The 18,577-nt window shown below is 45.5% G+C and overlaps 1 protein-coding gene across 2 annotated transcripts in view; it reads right to left on the bottom strand.

The window, feature by feature from the left end:
- LITAF (lipopolysaccharide induced TNF factor) overlaps positions 1–18,577 on the bottom strand; it is a 39,580-nt gene that overhangs the window by 8,843 nt on the left and 12,160 nt on the right. Inside the window, exon 1 of one of the 2 annotated variants that reach the window (XM_035131770.2) lies at positions 12,302–12,453. The exons of the other annotated variant lie outside the window; for it this stretch is intronic. The gene's annotated coding sequence lies outside the window, so the exon portion shown is untranslated. Of the gene's footprint in view, positions 1–12,301; positions 12,454–18,577 lie in introns of those variants that run through there. 2 annotated transcript variants of the gene reach the window in all.

Raw genomic sequence — 18,577 nt, 5'->3', positions numbered from 1 at the left:
TTAAAGGGAGATACAGATGGAGGAAGAAGGTGATCTTAAGAACATAAAGCAGGCATAGGCAAACTCGGCCCTCCAGATGTTTTGAGACTACAATTCCCATCATCCCTGACCACTGGTCCTGTTAGCTAGGGGTGATGGGAGTTGTAGTCGCAAAACATCTGGAGGGCCGAGTTTCCCTATGCCTGCTTTATGTGAACAGCCAGGCTGGACCAGGCCAAAGGCCTACCTGCTGTCACAATGGCCAAAAAGATGCCCCAATGGGAATCCTGCAAGCGGGATCTTAGCACAACCACAGTCTCCCCAATTGCGAGTCCCAGGAACTGGGTGTTCAGAGGTCTCCGTCCTCCAACAAGGCTCTGATTAATCAAAAGGGAACAAAGGCAGCAGGATTCAGTTTAAGGCCAGCTAAAAATAGGCATGTTCTTAACTGGCTCTTGACATCATTGTTAATGCTGCTTGCCTTTGTTAATTCTGATAAACTAAACAGAGCTGTACTTTGTACAGCGGCTCTGCAGAAAAAGCCATAAACAAAGATGTTGGGTTTTTTTTTATTTTAACCGCATTCAAAAAGCCACAGCCTAGAAACTGTGGGTGCCAACTTAAAGGAAGGAGACGGGCTCACCGGGTGACCAGTCACAGCCTCCCAGCCTAATCTACCTCGCAGGGTTGTTTTGAGGATAAAAGGGGGAAAGGGATGGGGAGAGAATTCACCTTGATCTGCCTGCTGGAAAGGCAATGTGTGAATGTACTACTAATCATAGTGAAAAGGATCCCAAAAGGAATAGAAGAGATTTCTCCTGCTCTGCTCAGAGTGGCTGGGGAAACCCAGCCAGATGGCGGGGTATAAATTATTTATTATTATTATTATTATTATTATTATTATTATTATTATTATTATTATTATTTGTTGTGGTGGTTGTTGTTGTTGTTTAGTCGTTTAGTCATGTCCGACTCTTCAGACACGAATAATAGTAATAGTAATAATAATAATAATAATGACAAGACTCTTAAAAGCGAATGCATTACTGGCCTACTAGACCCAGGAAAGGGACCCTGTGGCTCTCCAGATGTTGCCCCATCATCTCTGGCCACTGGCCATGCTGACTGGGGCCGATGGGAGTTGGAGTCCAACAACATCTGGAGGGACACAACCAGGGCTAGAAAGTCATACGCTAGAAAGTCATACATCAGGGCTAGTACTTCCTGATGTTCTGGGACTACAACTCCCATCATCCCTAGCTAACAGGACCAGTTGTCAGGGATGATGGGAATTGTAGTCCCAAAACATCTGAAGGGCTGGGTTTGGGGGTGCCTGGTCATATGTTTAAGCTAATCGCCAAATGCCACCTTAAACCTAGGTTGTGCTCACCACAACGGAACGTCCAGACACCATGTTTTCCTCCACTGGTGTTGTTGTTGTTGATTTCATTTCTACACCGCTTTATATTTTAAAGGGAAAGAAAATCTCAAAGCGCTTTATAACACATTAAAACATCAAAGGAAATAATCCAGAATAAAACCAATTCAAGCTTCCAGGAAAATGTTTCAGAGCCTTCTCTGAGTGACATTTGGCTTTCCCTATTTACCTACTTAATTTATAGAGCTGCCCCATAGCAGAAGGTCTCTAGGGAGCCCGTGTGGTACAGTGGTTAGAGCAGGCACCCCCAAACTTCGGCCCTCCCAGATGTTTTGGACTACAATTCCCATCTTCCCCGATCACTGGTCCTGTTAGCTAGGAATCATGGGAGTTGTAGGCCAAAACATCTGGAGGGCCGCAGGTTGGGGATGCCTGGTTAAAGTGTCAGACCAGGACCTGGGAGATCGGGGTTCAAATCCCCACTCAGTCCTGAAGCTCACTGGGTGACCTTGGGCCAGTCACAGCCTCTTAACCTACCTCACAGGGTTGTTGTAGGAGGGGAAGGTTGGGATCGAAATGCAATAAATAGCAGACACTCGCTTTTGAGATGTTGAACATCCAGCTAGCTGTCTATGGAAAATTCAAAGGCTGAGGCACCTCCTAGCTGCTTCAACATCCAGTGGTTAACCCAGACAAAAATATGACTTTCCGCTTCCAGCTAGTAGCCAACCACAACCTTTGCGTGCCCCGCATCCTGCATCAACGCCAATCTTTCTCCAGAAAGACCAAGTGGCTGCGTAAGCAAACTTGCGGCAACGAATTTCCCCATCCAGTTGTGCAAAGCACAGAGCTGTCATTTGGATCAGCGGGTTGTTTTATTGCTCATTGGTTCACTGATATTTTGTCTGCAAGTATATCTTACCATCACTAGCCAACAGCTGCATGTGCAATGCCAACCAAAAACCCACGTAGAAAAAAACCACAACCGCTGCAAGATGGAGTGGGCTGGAGCCACCAGCCTTCAAGAGATCAGATCACACATGCAGGCCAAAAGACTCCACGGTGCCATAAGCAGAGTGAAAATGTGTTGCAGGAAGAACTGCGAGGGAGCGAATAAGGATCTCCTTACGGAAAAACCCTGTGTCAACAGCACTAGAGTGACGTCCCTGGGGCACAAAGCTGGCCAATGCGTATGGAGGTCCTATGCTAACCAGCAGTATTAGTAAACCAAAATGGGTCTCTTCCCACCAACCAAAGGACCCCACAGTCAAATCAAGCAGCAGGTGCATTTTTAACAATTGAATCTTTTAAATACAAAAATGTAAAGGGTGCCGTTCCCTTCAGAACCATCAGTCTGAACCAAAATGAACACTGAATGTTTCCTTATCTGGGAAGCAGGCTCAGTCGTTTCTGGGAAGTGGAACAAAAAGAACCAGTTGGGGCAAGTGTGTCTCACTGTTTGGCCTGGCAAGCCGCCTGCAGTGGATTAAGTCCTCGCCCGTTCTGGCTTCCAAATGTGAAAAGTGGGTTTGCAGAGCACAGCCATGTGGAGCGAGGAATAAATAATGCAGACTGCACCCAGATGCTTTCAGCAATGCTAAGTACACAGTTTGATAAGAGGATGCAGGCTTCCTGTCCAAGCTGGTGTGTTTGCTCAGGGAACAGCTCTATTATCTTTACAAAGATACTTCTCCGCCTACCTGGCCTGCAGTGAAGCATTAACTTCCGTGTTGTAGAGATTGCATATATATAATTTATACATGGAGAAATGGAGGCAGTGAGAGATTTTACTTTCTTGGGCTCCTTGATCACTGCAGATGGTGACAGCAGTCACGAAATTAAAAGGCGCCTGCCTCTTGGGAGAAAAGCAATGACAAACCTAGACAGCATCTTAAAAAGCAGAGAAATCACCTTGCCAACAAAGGTCTGTATAGTTAAAGCTATGGTTTTCCCAGTAGTGATGTATGGAAGTGAGAGCTGGACCATAAAGAAGGCTGATGGCCGAAGAATTGAGACTTTTGAATTATGGTGCTGGAGGAGACTCTTGAGAGTCCCATGGACTGCAAGAAGATCAAACCTATCCATTCTGAAGGAAATCAGCCCTGAGTGCTCACTGGAAGGACAGATCCTGAAGCTGAGGCTCCAATACTTTGGCCATCTCATGAGAAGAGAAGACTCCCTGGAAAAGACCCTTATGTTGAGAAAGATTGAGGGCACAAGGAGAAGGGGACAACAGAGGATGAGATGGAACTGCGGGAGGCAGTGGAAGACAGGAGTGCCTGGCGTGCTCTGGTCCATAAGGTCACAAAGAGTCGGACACGACTAAACGACTAAACAACAACAATAATTTATACATGCAGGCTGAAAAGGCCTTTTTTTCTTTTTACAGTACGCATTTACCATCTCTCTAAGAAATTCCCAGTGTAATCAAAGTGCTTGATGGCACAAATGCAGTCACCATTTTATTAAAAAGCATATGTCAGAGATACCAGCCTCACTTCTCTAGGTTTTTTAAAATATATTTTCTTCCTCCAAACCTTTATCAGGCATTACAGATGTAGGCCCTCTTAAAACATCCATATGCAACATTTTAAAATATATATACAAAGAAGCAGCCATATAAGACATATACGGTAGTAACAGAAATTGTCATGGGCGTGTCTTCCCGGCTAAACGGTGCCATTTGCCACTGTAGGAGATACTATTGACAGAAACTCAGCCCCCCCTTGCAGTTACCTATGGGTTAATAGCCAGTGTGGGTTAAGAGCCAGTGTGGTGTAGTGGTTAAGAGCAGCTGACTCGTAATCTGGTGAACTGGGTTCGCTTCCCTGCTCCTCCACATGCAGCTGCTGGGTGACCTTGGGCTAGTCACACTTCTTTGAAGTCCCTCAACCCCACTCACATCACAGAGTGTTTGTTGTGGGGGACGAAGGGAAAGGAGAATGTTAGCCGCTTTGAGACTCCTTAAGGGTAGTGATAAAGCGAGATATCAAATCCAAACTCTTCTTCTTCTTCTTCTTCTTCTTCTTCTTCTTCTTCTTCTTCTTCTTCTTCTTCTTCTTCTTCTTCTTCTTCTTCTTCTTCTTCTTCTTCTTCTTCTTCTTAATATCAGACAGGTAGAATTTGATATTTTCATTGTGCCATGATGCTAAACTACCCCAAAAGGGGGATAACACGTGTTTACGTATCTGGTTGTACAGTGGACAGTAGAAAAGAGTGTGCTCTACAGTGTCCTGCACATTCAAATAACTTCCATTTCTAGGGATGTTTAAATATCTGCCCCTTAACAAAAGCTGAGGGGAAAACATTCAGTCGGGCTAACATAAATGCCCTGTGTTGGACTAGAATTACCGTACTTTTCTCTATATAAGACTAGGTTTTTTTATTTAAAAATTACGTTCAAAATTGTGGGTCATCTTATACACGGATACAATCACCCCCCAATTTCTCAATTTGGAGTCCCCCCAAAATAGAGGACGTCTTATACATGGGGGCGTCTTATACACAGAAAAATACGGTATTAACTTTGAGATATATGTTGTCCTGTTATCGGTTGTATTAAAACCATAGAACTTAGAGGAGCAGGTTTTATTTACAGCTGACTCAATGTTTTGTTTTTCAATATCCCTTAATCTAATTTGGATATTGCAGAAAATGTATTGCTCACTAGAATTACACAATAACTCCAAGTCAATACCAATAAATTGAATTTTGCTCTGTATGAGTTGGAGCCATCTGGATTTATAGGAGTCCTTAAGTCAGTCAGAAAGCAGACTCGAAGGTTGGGAACGGAAATGGCAACGCGGTCAGTATTTTATAGTGCTAGTCCACACCCAGTACACACTGTCTCATGCTTGATTGAATTTGTGAGCCCCAGGACAGGTCTCAATAAACTTGAGTGTATCTTATCTAAATCCCTATTATATGCCCCCATCCATATTGGGATCCCAGAAAGTAGCTGGGACGACACGTTAGCTTGAAAAATCTGAATGGCAGCTGGTATAAATCATTACATTTCTGAAAATAAAAGTGGGCTACTGCTTTGCCTGTTTTATAGCACTTGTGTGATGCGTTGACCCACCGGAGTTGCTCTGGAATAAAATTCCGATATATATATATATATATATATATATATATATATATATATATATATATATGCATCTTTACTTGCTGGATTTCTTGTCCTCTTATTTTCAATTTCTCTAGTTTCCGGAATTTAGAGAAGACCAAATTTATTTATTTTTGTCTTCTCATAACCAAGGAGAGTAAAAGACGGTTCAAACCTATCCTCGTCAGTGATAATAAGGTCACATCATTTGCATACAGTAAAAGTGGGACTGGGTTTTGGTTGATTTTGGGGGCAGCTGATTCTATTTTTTGGGGTGTGCTCTGGAAGACCTGATGGAAAAAAATTAAAGAGAAAAGGGGCAAGAATACACCCTTGTTTTACACCTTTCGTGCTAGGGATATCAGAGGAGAGGTGACCTTTGATACTGAGTTTGAATTGGCAGGTGTTAAAAGGAAACTCTCTAGGTACCTGTGATTATTTACTTTTCTCCTGTCACCAATTCACTCAGAATACTTTCAAAACTACCACGGTTAGTAGGCCCTGGAGTGAAATGGACACCAATGTTAGAGAGGCAGGATGCACTTCAAATTAAGCTCCTTGGTTTATCAAAAGGATATTATCAATACTTTTTTCTGTTGCTTTTGCTCTTATCTTGAAAATATGTCTACCCCCATTCTGCAAATAAAACTAAAACGATTGAAAAATGTTTCCTTTTTTATGTATGCTACGACGGCAGCGAGACTTCTGATTGCTAAGAACTGGAAATTACAAACACTACCAACGATCGATGACTGGCAGATGAAGATGATGGAGTTTATGGAACTGGCTGAGATGACCGGAAGAATCCGCAACCAGGGAGAGGAAGCGATGGAAGAAGAATGGAAAGATTTTAAATTATATCTTTAAAAACATGCTAAAGTAACATATTAGAATAGAAATTAAGTTGTAAATAAACTGTGGAAATTAGTAATATGTGAAATGACAGTTAGAAAATAAGATTTATACAAGGTGATTAAAATGAGATAGAATTTGCTAATTATAAATGTGCTAAAGAACCACAGGGAGGGAAGCCCGAGGGGGTCCCTAGAGACAATGTGAAGGGAAAAAGGAATAAGTAATTTGATTTTGTGTGACTATATTTTTCTTCTTCTTTTGTAGTGTTATTATTGTTTCGTTTTTTCTTTTATGTCCTTTTCTTTGTATTTTGAAAATGCAAATAAAAATTATTATAAAAAATAAAATAAAACTAAAACGATTGATACTATACTACACTGCACACTGAAATGTTTAAATGTTTCTTTGGCTGTCCTTGAATCTTCCTGCCACACTTATCATCCTCTCCTGCCACACCCTTTGAGAACCACTGGAATAGGGACCTGGGAGCTCGGCTTGAAGTGGGGGTGTGTGTGACCTCACCTTTCCACCCCAAATTTCAGGCACTTTGGAAAGGGAAGCGGAGATGCCAGCTCTCCTCTCTTACCTTCCTGTGGAGCGGAGAACCTTGGTGTGGGCTGGGGAGGGCTTTGATCAGCTTGTGTGGGGAGAATGCTGAATAAGAGGCAGCAGCGGCTGAGCAGGACCCTGAACAGGAAGGTGTAACCTTTCCGCCCAGTCCAGATAGGCGCCCAGAACTCACCTCGACCAACCGTGCTGTCTCGACATTCCTGCAAGGCAAGAGTGCCTCGCAAGCGAGCTCACCAGTCCTCGTCTTAAAAAGCTTGGCGGGACGAGCAAGGGAACTCGTTGGGACGTCCTTGCCACTTCGGAACTCCTTATTCTGCTCCTAATTCCTGAGTCGTGACTCCTGGGCCCTGCTATGCTGCTGCCCAGTCTGCCTAAAGGTCTCTTCCTTACTCCTGAGTAAGAGTCTACGGCCAAAACCTAACCTAACTGCCACAATGACAGTTAACTCATAACTGAGCGGAACTTCCAGCCAATCGGAACTTGCTCTCACCCAGACCAATCGGGCTGAATTTACCTGGTCCAGGCCCTGCCTTATAACATTGTAAAGTAACAGAAGGGAGAGAAAGAGAGAGACCCTCAGAACCTTCACCAAGGACCTGGCTCTATGTAGCTTTCCAGCCTCGCAAAAGTGCAAAGCAAGAGAGCAGATGGGTGGGGTATAAATAATAAAATTATTATTAGTATTATTATTCAGACCTTTACAGTCACAGAAAATTCCTTAACCTCAAAGCATGAGCAGAAAGTAAGAGCTTTTTTTCCACAGGGAGGGAAGAATAGCTAACTCAAGCACAAGCTTATGAGTGCAGATATATAGTGCTCTCGACTGCAAGAAGATCAAACCTATCCATTCTTAAGGGAATCAGCCCTGAGTGCTCACTGGAAGGACAGATCCTGAAGCTGAGGCTCCAAGACTTTGGCCACCTCATGAGAAGAGAAGACTCCCTGGAAAAGACCCTGATGTTGGGAAAGATGGAGGGCACAAGGAGAAGGGGACGACAGAGGACGAGATGGTTGGACAGTGTTCTCGAAGCTACGAACATGAGTTTGACCAAACTGCGGAAGGCAGTGGAAGACAGGAGTGCCTGGTGTGCTCTGGTCCATGGGGTCATGAAGAGTTGGACACGACTAAATGACTGAACAACAACATAGGTCATAAATCATCTGCTTTGCATGCAGAGAGTCCCAGTTCAGTCTCAGCAGCATCTCCAGGTAAGGCAAGGAAAAGGCCATGTCACCATTAAGAAAAAGAGTTAGGAACAGGTCCATATATATGTGGACTATCCCTGGATCAAGTGACTTTTGTTCTTTAAGTTCTCAGAGTTCTTAACCAAGCTCGAGGTTGTCATATGAACTAGCCAGATATTTAACTCATCACCCATCACAGTCAGTCTATCATTTGAACAATAAGACTTGAGAGCCGTCCTGCCCAAACATGGCAACTAGACATTCCGTTTTGGCGACTGCAGCCCTGGTTGAAGAAGGCATTTGGTGCCTGGCCTATATAGTGGTACTGTATATTCCTGCGTATAAGACTACTTTTTAACCCAGGAAAATCTTCTCAAAAGTCGGGGGTCGTCTTATACGCTGGGTCGTATTTCTTATACAGCGAGTATATCCCAAACTCTATATTTTAACTGGAAAAGTTGGGGGTCATCTTATACGCCCAGTCATCTTATACGCCGGAATATACGGTACCTTGGTTTTCGAAAGCAATCCGTTCCGGAAGACTGTTAGACTTCCGAAAGATTAGAAAACCGGAGCATTTACTTCCGGAAAACTCAATACAGAAGCCGCGTGCCACGTTCGACTTCCAAAAAGCATTTAAAACCGAAGCAGTTACTTCTGGATTTTCAGTGTTCGAAAACCGAAACGCTTGACTTTCGAGACGTTCGAAAACCAAGGTACCACTGGATCTGAGTTTCTAACACTGACCAGGAGCAGTGCAAACTGCAACTTTTTTTTTTGCCAGCCTCACTTGTCAGGGATTCTGAACCCAAAGATCTAAAATGAGCCTGCAGAATTTCACAGAGCAGCCCTCAAATGCAACCACTGAATAGAGATGTTTTGCCAGGAGAGGCCAGATAAGCGATTAGCATCTAGCCAGCTGTGGCATATGTGCACGCAATGATTTACTTGCAGTTTTATTCTTAGAACTGATGGAAGCCAGAAAACTCTCCATTCTAATGAGTCTGCCTGCATCAGATTTTACAGTTATCTACACTGCTTCCTTTTCCCCCGCTCTTCCTTTGTTTGCCAAAAATTAGGCAAGAAGAAACAAGGCCACAAACCCAACACTCCCCCCAGTGTTAAGCAACTTGACATGCTCACATCTGATCTGACGCTCAATTATTTTTTAAATATATGTTTACAGATTTTTTTGAAAATGTGGGTGCAAAAAGTCAGTGAGATGTATAGCTCACTAAAAAGAAAAGAGTTAACTATAACTGTGACCAAGCAACGTCTTCAGTACAGTTGTACCTTGGAAGTCGAATGGAATCTGTTCCAGAAGTTCGTTTGACTTCCAAAACATTTGGAAACCAAAGTGTGACTTCCAATTGGCTGCAGGAAGCTCCAGGACAACTTTTCGGGGGCCACATGCCAGATAGTAGTGGGTGAGGCAGAGGCGAGACCAGCTGGAGGAATGGATAAGAAGTTGGCCATTGTAGTTTCTGAACCCAGCTCTCTCTGTCCTCCACCCAAGCAGGCAAAAGCCATTGTCAAGAGTTCCAGCCAGAAAGAAACACTCGAGTGTTATAGGAATTCTAAGGTCTTATGGGGTGCAGGTGGCGCTGTGGGTTAAACTACAGAGCCTAGGGCTTGCCGATTAGAAGGTCGGCGGTTCGAATCCCTGTGACGGGGTGAGCTCCCGTTGCTCAGTCCCAGCTCCTGCCAACCTAGCAGTTCGAAAGCGCGTCAAAGTGCAAGTAGATAAATAGGTACCGCTACAGCGGGAAGGTAAATGGCGTTTCCATGTGCTGCTCTGGTTCGCCAGAAGCGGCTTTGTCATGCTGGCCACATGACCTGGAAGCTATACGCTGGCTCCCTCGGCCAATAATGCGAGATGAGCGCCGCAACCCCAGAGTCGGTCACGACTGGACCTAATGGTCAGGGCTCCCTTTACCATTATATATATAAAATAAATCTTCATAAATGTACAAGACAAACACGTATATAAACCACATGTCTGAAATAGTACAGGAGAACAATCCTGAAGCCATTTTGACTCCCAAATTGACCTCAAATATTTCTCTGCAAGGAGGAAGGAAATGGGGAAAGTCTTTGGACTGTAAATACAGCCTGGCAAGTATCTGTTAAGCCAGACATCCCCAAACTTCAGCCCTCCAGATGTTTTGGACTACAATTCCCATCATCCCTGATCACTGATCCTGATAGCTAGGGATCATGGGAGTTGTAGGCCAAAACATCTGGAGGGCCGCAGTGTGGGGATGCCTGTGTTAAGCTGAGCACACTATCCATATGCCAAGAGATTCAGGAACTAAGTACTTACCATCTCAAAGGAATGGCCAGGCTACCCAGAAAAGGCAATCAAATAAGGCATTATTAGGTGTCCTGGCAGACAGGAGAGAAGCAACACACTCAAATTTCTGCTGTAAACCACCTCCTTCTGTGATGTATGTATGATGCTTTATGGGGAGGGGGTGGTCTTGGGCTACAGGGGGGCAATTTCAAAAGTCTATACTGTATAAGGGCTTGCGTACCATTGTTCTGGGTTCTCTCCTCCCTCCTGCATGTGGTGAGCGAGGACCCTGTTGCAACAGTTTAATAAAGATCATGCTTACTAGCTGCTTTGCTTCTCAATATTCTCTGGTTGGCCTCTGTTATTTTCTCCTACCGATAGGGAACCCACTTAAGGCTCTTAGATACCCCACAAGGGAAAGGGAGCAGTTTTTTTCTTATAACACGAGGAAGGTGCAAGAGAGGAACTGAAAAGAGTTCCTTCCACTTTGCCAATGTAATCGGGTAGACTAGAAAGTGGACATGGGAAGAAGGAGGGAGCTGAGGCATCAAGCTTTCAAGTTCCTCTCCATCAGTTTCTGGCTAGCGGTTCCTCTTTGGGGACAGGCAGCCATTCATAATCCTGCCGAGTCCACGGCCGAGGCACAGCCCTTGCTCAGAGATGCAGAGAGAGGCTCAAAAGGCAAAGCTCATTGGGGGAGAAAAGTCTGCCTCTGGATGCCAGTTGTTCGAAGCCACGGGAGGGGAGAGGGCTCTTGAGCTCAGGCCCTGCTTGTGGGCGTACAGAATCATTGAACCGTAGAGTTGGGTGGGACTAGGGTTGTGGGTTCAAGCCCCACGTTGGGCAAAAGATTCCTGCATTTCAAGGGGGTTCGACTAGATGACCGTGATGGCTCCTTCCAACTCTACAATTCTGCGATTCCACAATTCTGCGATTCTAACCCCCTGCAATGCTGGAATCGCAGCTGAAGTATCCTTGACAGATGGCGATCCAACCTAGAATTAAAATCCTCCAAGGAAGGAGAATCCGCCACCTTTCGAGGGAGCCCATTCCTCATCTGGAAGGGAAGGTTGCCCAAGGGGAGAAAAAAAGCTTTCCCCGTCCTGCTTTTGGCAGCTCTGATAAAGCAATATATAAGGAACTTTAGTTAGTTAAAGCTATGGTTTTCCCAGTAGTGATGTATGGAAGTGAGAGTTGGACCATAAAGAAGGCTGGTGGCCGAAGAATTCAGGCTTTTGAATTATGGTGCTGGAGGAGACTCTTGAGAGTCCCACGGACTGCAAGAAGGTCAAACCTATCCATTCTGAAGGAAATGAGCCCTGAGTGCTCACTGGAAGGACAGATCGTGAAGCTGAGGCTCCAATTCTTTGGCCACCTCATGAGAAGAGAAGACTCCCTGGAAAAGACCCTGATGTTGGGAAAGATGGAGGGCACAAGGAGAAGGGGACGACAGAGGACGAGATGGTTGAACAGTGTTCTGAAAGCTACTAACGTGAGTTTGACCAAACTTCGGGAGGCAGTGGAAGACAGGAGTGCCTGGCGTGCTCTGGTCCATGGGGTCACAAAGAGTCGGACATGACTAAACAACAACAACAACATGGAACTTTGCTTTGGCAAAGCAAGGCCAGGCAATCATATTATTCCATCATCATCACCATCACCATCACCATCACCATCATCATAATGGCCTGCCTATCTGGCTCTGGTTTCCCCAGCCACTCTGGGAAGCTCCCAACAGAATATTAAAAACACAATAAAACATCAAACATTAAAAGCTTCCCTAAATAGGGGGTTGGACTACATGACCCATGGCTACATCCAAACTCGACAATTCTATGATTCTATACTAAGCACACCTGTCCTAGAAGCTGCCTGGTTATTGGCAAGGCAATTGCTGCAGGAGACAAGTTCTTAGAAGCCTTCAAGCACTTACCTTAAGGGTCTTCTTAAAGCAGAGCTGCTACGCCTCTGTCTAGCGACCGTCCTGTGCTCAGGGAAGGCAGTTTAATTGAGTTAAGGGACAAAGGTTTCTTCTGCTAATCGCAGCCAGTATCGTGCCATCTAAGCAACGCATGTGATTCGTCAAAAGGGCTCTCTGGCTGCTCCGGAGCTCGAGTATAGCCTCAAGCCCCAAAGGATGGGTCACGGGGTGCAAAATGCAGGTGCCACAATGATTCACAGAGAGTGGGGAATTGTGGGAAGCATCTGCCTTGCGAAAGGCAGGCACCGGCACCTGCAGACAAAAGGTCGCTGCTTCCATCCCCAGCATTTCCAGGAAGAGTTGGGAAGCGCTTGGGCCTGGAGCTCTGCAGACCAGCTGCCAAGTCAGCCTAGGTCAGCCTTTCTCAATCTTGGATTCCCAAACATTCTCAAACTACAACTCCCATCATCCCCCACTGCTGGGCATGTTATTTCCACTGCATGCCCAGCAGTGGGGGATCATGGGAGTGGTAGGCCAAAACATCTGGAGGGCCACAGTTTAGGGATGCCTGGCTTAGATACTACGGTAAAACCATCTTGGCTGTGAGTCCTGGGGGACCTGCTCCCTTCCTTGCAGGTCTTTTTCCACCTGGCCTGGGAGGGCGGGGCCTGGACTGACTCCAGCTACAAAGCTGAAGCCCATCTTTGCTGATATTTAGTGCAGACCCGAGTCACCAAGCCTGAGCTTCCACTGCGGCCACCCAGCATGAACCGTCCTGGGCAGCAGCAGATATGCTCTCTGCTTATGATAATATTTATTATCTTTTTATGCTGTTTTAAATGTGCATTTTTAAATTTTGCTTCCTTTATTAATGTTGCAATGATTTCCCCCCCCCAACAGAAGCCACTGCCTGTCAAGACTAGACAAAAGAATGGAGACTAAGGGGCAGGACAAGGAAAATGGATTTTAAGTCTGGAAGGACAAATAACCTCTGTCTACTATGCAACAAAATCAATACATTAATGCCCTTGTTATATTTGAACCCATTTTCTATAAACACCAACTTTGTTTGGATACTGATTAGGATGGTGCAGATTAATCTGTATGTTTAAATTAAGATGGATGCAGTTTTTTTGTACTCTGATGTTTCATTTGTCTTTCTTTCTTTCTTTCTTTCTTTCTTTCTTTCTTTCTTTCTTTCTTTCTTTCTTTCCTCGATAAATTTGCAAAAAGAAAGAAATATGTAAATGAAAAGCTAGCCTAGCCCAGGGCAGTTTTGTGCAACTTGACCTACCTTTCCAGCTTTCTGGTGACGTCACATTCTGCAATTTAAAGTCAGTCGGTCACACCTACACCAACCAGACCTCATGGAACATTTGAGTGAGCAGGCAAGTTTCCTACAGCCCTGCTTCTGAGGTTTTTATTAGCATGAAACCAGCCTCCACCTAGGAAACTGTCCTTCCAAGGAAATAAGTGCAGAACTCTTAGACAAGGCGGGTCGTGTATGATGCAATTCTGGAGCACCCAGCTTCCTGAATACCTCACCTTTCATTAAGTTGCTAGCTCTCGCGGAAGTGTCAGAAGCCCAGCGCAGTGGCTGGAAGACATTTCCGGCAATCGAGAGGGAGAGGGAATTCCATGTTCCAGCTGAACCAGAATGAAACACATCTTCACTCGACTCGCAACGGACGAGCAAAAGCTGTAGAATAGCCTATGCCAACGTGGTGCACACCAGACATTTTGGACGACAAATCCCACCAGCCTGATGGGAGTTGTAGTCCAAAACATCTGCAAAGGCTGCTGCAGGATTCCCAAGCGTGCACACAGGCCAAGCAACACCCAGGAGCGATTGCAGCCAACCCTCAAGTTCATACAAGAGTAAGGGCCAAACTAGAGAATTGAGATTAGTTGTGGGAATGCAATCATGTTGGGTAGAAGACATTATCGTCATAGTTGACATGTGGTTGGGGGGAAAGAGAGGGGAGAGGGAGAGAGGCGGGGGTAATGTTCTTTTGTTCTATTGCAGAGTGTTTGTGTAGGGTTTTGTGTCAGCATTACATGGGTAGGTCCTCTATTTATAGATAATATTTATTTGTATTGGCCTCGTGAGAGATTGGAGGGTCCAGATCTTGGTTGGTTGCATTCGTTTGGTTGCAGTATGGTTTGTTTGTTTGTTTGTTTGTTTGTATGGGGGGTTGTTGGGTCAGATTAGTTATATTGATTCGTATGCTGTTGGGGGGTATAGGTCATTGTCTGGTTGTGCTGTACGTATGTGATAAAGGGGAGCCACACTGAGGCAAAGGCATTCTCTTTCGCTTGCCCCTGTGCTAGTTTAAAAACTTCGGCCCTCCAGATGTTTTGGACTACAATTCCCATCTTCCCCAACCACTGGTCCTGTTAGCTAGGGATCATGGGAGTTGTAGGCCAAAACATCTGGAGGGCCGCAGTTTGGGGGTGCCTGTTCTTGGTTAACTTTTCTAGTATGATGGTTTCCCATACATCATGGTACCAGTGGAAAAGACTATGAATTGAAAATGGAGATGCCATATGTACTTTTCCTTGTTTATTTGCTTGCTTGCAACATTAGAAAATCTTTAATAAAAACTAGGTGTTATGTATTCAGTGATCTGTGTTTGCCTGAGCTTGAGTCGGGACTAAGAATTCTGAGCTCATGTGTTCTGATTCAATATATGATGCCCAATCACAGAACATTTCAGGATTTGGGCCTCTGTCCTTGGCCCTTGAGCTCTGAGTTGTGATTCGCAGCTTGGAAGTTTAGAAAGCCAATCATGTTGGGAGTGGGAGTGGCCCAGGCTTTCAGGAATGTATATAAGCAGTTGCTTTGCCCCCGTTTCCCAGTTATGTACAGTGGTACCTCGACTTACGAATGACTCGACATCCGAATTTTTCGACTTATGAATGGGGCAAATGGCCGCACACTTACGAATTTCTCGACATCCGAACGGAAACTGCAGCAGTTTTAGACTTACGAATTTTTAGATGGGGTTGCTTCGACTTACAAATTTTTCCATTTCCAATGCATTCCTATGGGAAATCGCGTTTCCAATGGCGCTTTTCGACTTACGAATTTTTCGACCTACGAAGGTGCCTTCGGAATGGATTAAATTTGTAAGTCGAGGCACCACTGTAGTTCAATAAAGGTTCTTGCTGTTATCACTGTGTCTTGCCTCATAGGAACCCACCTATACTTCAATTAGTTCCTGGTTTTTTTGTAATGTCAAAAATCATCTAGGGGCGTCTCTGTGTTTGATTCTCTCCTTCCCGCAGTCCCCAACAAAAAGCAGTCCTATCTCATCACAAGTCCCTGAATCAGGAAGTGCTAACTACGAGTATCAGCAATAGCCACCATGACTCAGACCCAAAGCGGAAGGAGAAGTAGCAGGAAGGTGTGGTTCGTTGCACCTTCACCAAACTTTGCAAAGCATGAGAACAGAGTTCACACCAGGACAGCCTTGTGAAAATTCTCATGCAGGGGTGGGGGACAGGATCAAGCCGGATTGATTACTGTAGGTAGGGTTACCAGACATCCCCGGTTCCCGAGGACAGTCCCCAGATTTGCAAATCTGTCCCCGGGAAACGTGGCAGCGGCAGCCTCAGCAGCCTAGAGCCACCCTGGTAGCGCAGTTGGCTCTGGCTGGCTTCAGGAGCTGCTCGCTGCTCGCTGCTGCTGCCACTGCTGAAGGGGAACCGGGGACATCCGGCGGTACAGATCTCCTCTGTGATCACTAAATGTCAGCATGGGTTTCTGAAAAAAGGTTGTTTTCTGCTGCTCCAGAGAAGCGGACACGGAGCAATGGATTCAAACTACAAGAAAGAAGTTTACACCTAAACATTAGGAAGAACTTCCTGACAGTAAGAGCTGTTCGGCAGTGGAATTTGCTGCCAAGGAGTGTGGTGGAGTCTCCTTCTTTGGAGGTCTTTAAGCAGAGGCTTGACAGGCATATGTCAAGAATGCTTTGATGGTGTTTCCTGCTCGGCAGGGGGTTGGACTGGATGGCCCTTGTGGTCTCTTCCAACTCTAGGATTCTATGATTCTATGATCCTGCCCCCTCCCCCCTTTGTTTTGACAGATCGGGGGAGTCTCAGGCAGGCAGGCGTTGCACAGTTTTAAAAAAAATTCTGTGAATTTATGTTTCACAGGGTGCAAAAGAAGGGCTTTGCACCTTGAGTGGGAGAGAAACCATGCGCCTTGCGCCCCTCCTGGGCAACAGCCGCCCGCCCGCGATTCCCGAGCCTCCCCCGATCTGTCAAAACAAAGGGGGAAGGAGGCAGGAGATTGAGGAAGGCTTGGGAGTTACAGGCGGGCGGGCGGCGCACCATTGCCCAGTTTTTTTAAAAACTGTGCATTTATGTTTCACAGGGTGGAAGGGCTTTGCACCTTTATACAATATGCATGTGTGCTTGGGCCCAGGGTCTTTTGCCTCACCATCCCTGTTGCTACTCAGCTTCAAAAAGAAAAAAAGTGTCCCCGGATACATTGGAAAAAAATCTGGTGACCATAGGTTATTGCCCTCCCCTCAGCTTGTGGATCAAATCTGACAAGCGAACAGAGCTGTCAGTCACCTGACATCACGATGACACCAGGCGACGTTTCTTTGCAAGACCTTTGCGGTTAAAGTGCCGTGCTAAGCGCTCCAGAAAGCACTTGGCATAAGATTTTGCTGTCTTGGCCGAACCACACCTTCCTTTGGCTGAGCCAAATTTTCAGCCAGGCATCAACTATGACATCAGGTGTTGGGCAAACAGGCGTGGCTCAGGTGAAAAGGTGTCATACACGGAATGCAGTTTGGTTATCAATGCGGTACAGAAGAAGAAGGAAGCCAAAGAGAAAAGCGTCTTTCATAAAGTGGTGGGCATTTGCATGGTTATCTTAAAAGGAGAAACATTTCTGCTGGAGATCAATCCATAGCCAGGCACAATTGTTTTCAGGTTCCCACATAGGTAAAGGAGCCTCCCAGGGGCAGCGTGTCCCAACAAGGAAAACAGAGAGGGAATCGGCAACGAGATCTTGCCGGATCCCTCAAGGATGCAATCCATTTGGCATGCAAACCCAACTAGGATTGACAGGAACCCAACAGGGGGGAAATGGTCAGACATCTCCACTGCTTATTCCCTCTCTGAAGCGATTTGTCGAGAAGCTGTAAAAGAATCACTTCTCCCAGTAAGTTACAAGGCAGAAGATTCGAGAAGGAAGCTGGAATTCCCCGAAGAATGGGCCAAAGAAACAAGCCACAAACCCAAGCCCAAATGAGCAACCCACCCCAGAAATAAAAAACTGCCCCAGCCTCTCCTCGCCACCTGTTCCGCAAAGTGAAAATTGTGGGTTTCGTTTTTGCTCTTGGACACATTTTCCCTCCAAATCAGGCTCTCACCAAGACAATCGTTTCATTCAGGCAGGGGCCGATCACCCCCCACAGTAACTGCAAGGGCGAAATCTATTTTCTGTACAGTTCACACATTGCTACTTGCAGTTTCTGTTGCTCCATCTGCCTGCTTACGGCGGAAAGTCCCTACGCCTGTCCTCACTAACTTAAGAACATAAGAAGAGTGTGTTGGAGCCACCCAATGGCTACTTTAGTTCAGCATCCTCTTCTTGATGCGGCCAATCAGATGCCTCAATGGGAAGCCCAGGATCAGGACCCAAGCACAAGAGCTCTCTCCCCTCCTCTGGTTTCCTGCAATTGGTATTCAGAAGTATTGCTGCCTTTAGCTGTGTAAAATAAAAAAATTCATTCAGTAGCACCTTAAAGACCAACTAAGTTTTTATTTTGGTATGAGCTTTCGTGTGCATGCACACTTCTTCAGATACAGTGAAATAGAAGTCCCCAGGCACTTATGTAGAGAAGGGGTGGGGAGGGGTGGGGATGGGGAGGGGAGGGGGGATCACTCAGAAGGGTGGTGGAAATGGGTGATTGACTGACTGATAGCTGTTGATGACCGAAAACGACTCATCAACAGCTATCAGTCAAACAGCTATCCCCACCCCTCCCCACCCCTTCTCTACATAAGTGCCTGGGGACTTCTATTTCACTGTATCTGAAGAAGTGTGCATGCACACGAAAGCTCATACCAAAATAAAAACTTAGTTGGTCTTTAAGGTGCTACTGAAGGAATTTTTTTATTTTACTTCAACCCAGACCAACACGGCTACCTACCTGTAATCTTTAGCTGTGTAGGCAGAGCTTAGCCATCCTGGATAGTTTTCTCCTCCATGAAACTGCCCAATCATCTTTCGAAGCCATCCAAATTGGTGACCATCCCCATTTC

The sequence above is a fragment of the Zootoca vivipara genome, chromosome 14, assembly GCF_963506605.1.
Source record: "Zootoca vivipara chromosome 14, rZooViv1.1, whole genome shotgun sequence".
NCBI lineage: Eukaryota > Metazoa > Chordata > Lepidosauria > Squamata > Lacertidae > Zootoca > Zootoca vivipara.
This window is presented reverse-complemented; position numbering and strand designations above follow the sequence as displayed.